The sequence below is a fragment of the Balaenoptera borealis genome, assembly GCF_965194805.1.
Source record: "Balaenoptera borealis genome assembly, chromosome: 20".
Lineage (NCBI taxonomy): Eukaryota > Metazoa > Chordata > Mammalia > Artiodactyla > Balaenopteridae > Balaenoptera > Balaenoptera borealis.
Window position 1 is genome coordinate 20,587,952 of NC_138879.1, and position 6,547 is coordinate 20,594,498.

A 6,547-nucleotide genomic window follows, 5' to 3' on the forward strand; every position below is an offset into this window, starting at 1 on the left:
CAGGAGGTTTCAACACTTAGGCACACCACATTTCTCTTTCTTGTAAACTTTCATACCTGCACACATGCCGTTCCTTCTGCCTGGAATGTCCTCCTGTCACTCAGCGTCTGCCCTTCGGTGACGCTTGCTCCAGGCAGTACGAACCTCGCCCTCCCTGTTTCCAACCACACATTTAGGCCCCTATTGTGGCGCCTCTCGTGCTGAAGGACAATTTCTTGTTTACATGTCTCTCTACCCCCAGTGGCACACAATATCCCATTCACCTTTAAATGTTCCCACCCAGTGCCCAGCCCAGAGCAGACACTCAATAAATATTTGAAGAACAAACCCTACACTCTAGGAATAGAAATGGAAACCAGGAGGACTGCATAGTAATTAAAAGCACAGAATCTAGAACCAGACTCACGGTCAGCTCCTTGAGCCATGCAACCTGGAGCAAGCTTTTTGCCTTGATTTCCTCATTGTAATATAGTGACATTAATAGGACCTACCTCAGAGCATTGTTGTGAGAATTAAGTGAGTTAGTACATGTAAAGTGCTTCGAATGCTGTCAAGCACTATAGGGCTGTTAATTATTATTATTGTTTTTAGTAACAGCTAAGATTTACACCCTTCTTCCTAAGACTGGTCAGGTCTAGGACTCAATCCAGTTGCCTTGGCTGCTGGTCATCAGTGGCAGCAGGGGGCGAGTCTGAATGCTGGGAGGGCGGGGCAGGTACGTCTCATAGCACATCTGTGACTGACCACTAGGCGCCCAGCTAGATCTGGCTGGCTGTGTGCATAGACACCAAGGACAGAATGTTCTGGTGACTACCTCCACAGAACAGGAATGTTGTCAACCTGGGAGTGGAAGGCCCATCCAACACCTACCTCTCCCTACTTCCAGTTCACGTGAGGTGAGACCCTACCTGGGTCTCCTGGCTCTCCCAGGGCCTCAGGGACATAGTCCCCTAAGTTGAGGGGACACCAGACTGAGACATGACACAGGAGTCCTAGAAAGAAAGAAACTGAATGGGAAGGTAGGATCCAGAAAGACCCTACAGAGAGCCCACATGGGAAGCTGCCAGAGACATCGTTGCAAATGCAGAGATGTCCACTGGTCAGAGAGTTGGGGTCATCTCTTAGCCCACCCTGGCCTGACGCATGAGAGAGAGAGGCTTGAGGGAGAGCCTGGAAATCTGGTGGGCAGCCCTGTCCAGGCATCCCTTCTACTCTGCACCAGGGGCTGACCCCAGCCTCCTCTCCTTGCTCGCATGCAACGGCACGCGGCTTCCGCAGAGAAGCCCCCATGCTTCCCATCCTCCCTCAGCCCTGCCCAGCCACAGGCAGATCATGAGGCTATTTTCTGGAAAGGTAGTTGAAATCACAACCATGATCCCCTCTAGCCAGAGACCCACACTCATGCGGCTTCTCTCTCCAGAACTCTCTGTACCTCGGGAATCAGATTGGTCCCGACCACACAGCAGCCACAAAAGGACACCTGCAGGAACTTTCCTTCTTCCATGGGGGGGTGCTTCCTCCCTGTTAAGTCAATACAGGCCCCTGGAGCCTCGGGCACTCAGCAGACAGGAAGCAGAGACATCTCCAAGGCCCCGGAATGGAGGTTTGTCATAGCCAGTGGTTCATGGGGGCTCTGTCAGTACCAGGGCTTACTTCTGCCAGAGCACAGGCAGAGAAAAGAGCCGAGTTTTACAGTGGTATCTGGTTCCAAATCCCAGCTCTGCCAATTTAGTTGCTGTGTGACCTGAGTCAAAGTACTACACCTCTCTGAGGGCCTCAGTTTCCCTCATGTGTAACTCATAGAAGGTATAAGTTATGTTTGTAAACGTATAGACTCCTTCTGGGAGTACACACAAGCCTGTAGTAACTGTAGTTGCCCTTGTGGAAGGGACCTGAGGAACAGGAAAGGAGAGAGACTAACTATTCACCGTATATCCTTTTAAATCTTCTGAGTTTTGTCTCATGTCCTATGCTACCTATTAAAACATTGGGAACATGAACATTTTTTCAAAGTAAAAAGTAGAGAGATAGTGTTTGTGAAAGCATCATGCCTGGCTTGTGCAAGGCACTTGATAAATGAGTATTCTCTCTTTCTTTTCCACAGCCAGCTTGCTGGGTTAGGAGGGAGCTGGCAGGGGGTGCGGTGGTTGGTATGTGGGATGTGGGTGATGGATGTGAAGGTCCTTGCAGACCTGGAGATTCTTTCGCACTCCCTGTCTTGCTCCTGTGTGCCTCACCTGTCTGGGCTCCCTTCCAGCCAGAGTTAAAGGGAGGGCTCTCTGGAAAGCCCGAGGCACCCCCCCCCCAATCCCCGCCTCCTGGGACGGGGTCATCATGCCCTTTCCATCCAGAGTCCTGGGGCAATGCTGTAGCATCCAGAGAGGGTGGGGCTGACAAATACGAGGGAGCAGAGTGTCACTCCAGCCAGTAATTTCCTGGCTTCCCGGGTGGGTTAAGAACTCAAAAGTCAGCCCAGCACCAGGCAAAGATGAGGCTACTGCTGCCATGGGTGGGAAAGCAGGTCAGTAGGACCAGAGCCGGCAGAGGCCAGGGCAGCAGAGGAGAGAGCCTTCTGGGTGCTGTGAGTCAGGATGTGTGAAAGGGAAACAGGGGTCTGCACTAGAGAAAGGGAACCCCTGAGCTGTCAGAGCTTGGGGAAGCCCTGTGCTGTTTTAGGGACCTTCATTAATCCAGCAGTATTTATGAAGCCACTATGACAAACCAAGCAGTAAGACACAGCCCTTTAGGCAACTAGTTAGAGCCATAAGAAGAGGCCTAGCAATACAGGATTGAGGAGCTCCAGGAGGGCAGAGGAGAAAATACCTAGCTCTACTGGCTAAGGTCCCTGAGCAACTACTTACTATGTGCTCAGCTCTGTGAGTGAGTCTTCACAGCAATCCGAGGAGGTGAGTCTTGCTGTCCTTCTTTTACAAAACAGGCCACTCAGCTCAGAGAGGCAGACTCATGTGCCTGGCGTCACACAGCAGAGCCAGGTCTGCCTTTCAAAGAAGTAAAGTAGTTTCAGGTCACACAGCTGCTAAGTTGGCAAAGCTGGGATTCGGAACGAGATCTAACTCAGCTCTTTTTGCTGCCCACACTCTGGCAGAATCAAGCCCTGGCACCGACAGAGCCCCCTCTGATCCACTGGCTGTGACAAACCTCCATTCAGAGGCCCTTCCTATCCGTTGAGTGTCTGATGTCCAAAGCCTCTGTGTTTTCCCCTCTGCCACACTGACCCTATGAAAGGTGAGGAAGATGTTACCAGATGACTAAGGGAGCAATGGCCTTCCAGGTAGAGGCAATGGAGGCAGCAAAGGCTTGGAGTTGAGAGAGGTCAGTGCACTGGGGGAACCGCATGGCTGAAGCACAGAGTGAAGGGAAGGCTGGTGTTTGGGGTCCATCACAGCAGCAAATGAAGACCAGGCCAGCAGCCAATAAGGAGGGGATGGGGCATTGGACCAGTCTTCATTTTGACTTCATATCCCCCACTGGCTTCGGGGGCTGGGGAGCTGATTTTGGAGGCTGGGAGCAGGCAGGGAAGATGTGGGTGGGTTTGTGCCTGCAATAAACTGGAACAATGGGAAACTGGGCTGGAGAGCAAGGAACCTTCTCAGGTCATAACAAAGAAAAGTGGCAGAGTGATCGGGGATGGGGGGGAAGGAGATGCACAACCCCTCTCTCACATAACACCCAGAGGGCTTGAGGTCCATACTGCGCAGGCTAAGACACAAAAGATTTCTTGTTGGGCTGGAAGGAGAAAGTAGCTCAGCGGGAAGAGGGGCCTGGTAGTTATTGGGGATGAGGATGGGAGCCAGACCTGATCCAGGGCTGCTCAGGACAGCCAACAGGCCTATCACCTGCCCAGCTCAGTGCTCGTGGCCCGTCCCTCCTCTCTCCCGGGCCTACCCCAGCCGCCAGGAAGGTGGACTCCTCTCTGCCTTCCTTACTAGGGAACGTGTGCTCAGCCCAGACATTTCACCCCCTCCTCTCCCTGTCCTGCAAGCTTCTCTCCCAAGGCAGGTGGACAGGGCAGCTGGGCAAAGGAAGGCCGGCTTTCCCCCTCCCACTCACCGGGTCAGTCCAGCACCCCTCCCTTCACTCTATTCCCAGAAACAGAGGACAGTCGCTATGCCTCAGGCTGAAAGGCCTCGTGTTCCCTCGGTGACTTCACTGTAAGTTGACTTCCCTGAAGAGTGGTAGAGGACAGGGGACGGGGCAGGAAGGGGGGACAGGCTGCCCCGGGACCCGAATTCCCGCTGAATTCCTCACGGCGCATGTACACCCTCCCTAGGTGCCACTCTGTCTTCAGGGACAGGAATGGGCAGTATTTCCATAGAGAGGTACCAGGGTGAGGAGATTCCAGGAGAGGCAGGGACACTGGTCTCGGAGGTGCGGTATGTGCTGAGCCTAGGCCTGTGGTCCCCCCTTCCAGGAGCCTTAAGTGTGGGGGCTGGAGAGAGGTGGACGGTCCCCACAGAGGCAGGGCGGGGGTGAAACAGTATGCTTAAGAGCCCACGGGCTTCAGCTTTGGCCGTTCCCGCTCTGCTGCGGCGCGGAGATACTTCCTGGAACACCTCTAGCTTTCTTGGGAAGGTTCTTCACCCCCCCATCTCCCCTCTGGCTCCCACACAACAGGAACTCTCCTTGAAGAAGGGACTTGGAGCAGAGGAGACAAAGGCATCTCTGTACCATCTCCCCTCGCCCCCAGGGACGGTTAGGTCAAGGTGACCTCAATCCGTTCTCCCCAAGGTAGGGGCATCAGCAGGGCCTCATTCACGGCTAACCTGGTCTCCAAGGGCCAGAAACAGGACTTGGGATCATTGTTCCCTTCCTGTGTAACTCAAACCCACCTCTGTGTAACACACAGGTCACACTGCCTCATTCAACAGAGCAGGGGCAGGGACCAGCGTAGCGATGGAGGCGCCACGCTTGGTGCCACAAAACAACCGTGCACTAGAGTGAAGACGACGGTGTGCGCTCAGGGTAGGGAAAATTACAAAAGGTTGTACGGAGATCCTGCCCACAGAGCCGGGCAACTTGGATCCTGGTGCCAGCTGTGCATTTACTGGCCAGACTGCTGTGGACAGGACTCTTTCCTGGACTAATCAAAGGGGGAAATTCTGGTTCTGCCTACCTTCAAGGTTGTTGCAAAGATCAATTGAGTTGAAGAGTTCAACCACGTTTGTACGTGAATACACCATGATTCGGTTCAAGATATGTGCACAGAGTGTGAACTACAGACTAGGCTAGGGATTATTATGATTCCTATTAAAATGCAGCCAGTCTGCTTTTGGGGAATGTCTTCCTGTGAGAATTTTTTTTAATCCTTCTTCATTCCCCATGTAATGCTGTGACTTGGAATTGGGGATGAGGGGCAGTTAGGGGTGGCAGCCTGGGACCCCAGCTCAGTTTAGACGCGAGGAGGTTTCTGATCTTCCTGAAGCCCCCATTCTCTACGCCTCAGTTTTCTCCTCTATAGTCTGGGCCCGTAAAACCACCAGGGTGCTTTGCTTTGTGGTGGGAAATAGCAGAGACCAAACCAGGGGACTGAAAGCAAAAAGAAACCCCAAATTTGACAGTTCCGGGTAGTTGCGTTATCCGGAGCCCTAACCACAGTCACCTCTGTCCCCAGCCTAACTCTGACACCCTTCCCTCCTCCACTCTCTTGGTTGGCCTTTGCCCATCCTGGGAAAGCTCCAAAGCTCCTCCCCTCCCACTGCATCTCAAAAGGAGAACAGAGGCACAATGAAATGGAGAGCAACCCAGGCAGCATCAAACAGAGACCCAGACAGAGACTTAGAGAGAAAGAATCAAAAGGAGAATCAAAAAGCAAGAGGAAGAAACATGCAACAAAGGACACCCGAATTCAGGGCCTCACAGAGAGGCCAAACGGGGAGAGATCCAGAGGTGCAGGGAAACAGCTGTCGCCATTGGACACAAGGGGAAGAGGGGGGCATGTGAGAGCTCTGAAGGCACCGGGGCACACCCTTTTAGGCCAATCCCTCCAGTTTTGTTCACGGGCACCCCAATGCTAGCTTTTTTTTAGGACCCAGGAGGACCCACCCCCCTAGCCAAGCCCAGTCCCATCCAGCCAGATGTTTGGTGCGTGGGGCTGCCAGATGGAGCAGCAGGCCCCAGCAGGCCCTGGGGAGGACGCTGGAGAGGCGACTGCCTGGAAGGGGGCAGGCAGGGCCCCCACTCTGAAGCTGGCATCCCCATCCCACCCTTTCCAGATGCCCAGATGCGGTTGCATGGCAAGGGCGGTCCTCTGCCTTCCAGACGTGGCTCAGAGGACTTGGAAACTCAAGGAATCTGCTCCCACTGACTGACTTAGCCACCTGCTCACAGTGAGAGGCTGGAGGGCACAGGTGCCACATCGGGCCCACCCACTGTGTCCTTGTGACACTGACCGGGTCACTTTCCCTCTCCAGCCTCTGTTTCCCCATTTGTAAAATCATCTTTACGGTTTTTTTCCATCTCTGACACTTGGCTGTCACTCCAGGTGAGCCCCTAGCTGCGTGTCAGACCCTCCCCTGCCAGATCCGTT

The 6,547-nt window shown here is 53.7% G+C and overlaps 1 protein-coding gene across 1 annotated transcript in view; it reads right to left on the reverse strand.

The window, feature by feature from the left end:
• Window positions 1-6,547, reverse strand: part of STAT5B (signal transducer and activator of transcription 5B) — a 69,710-nt gene that overhangs the window by 61,582 nt on the left and 1,581 nt on the right. The gene's annotated exons all lie outside the window — the stretch shown is intronic.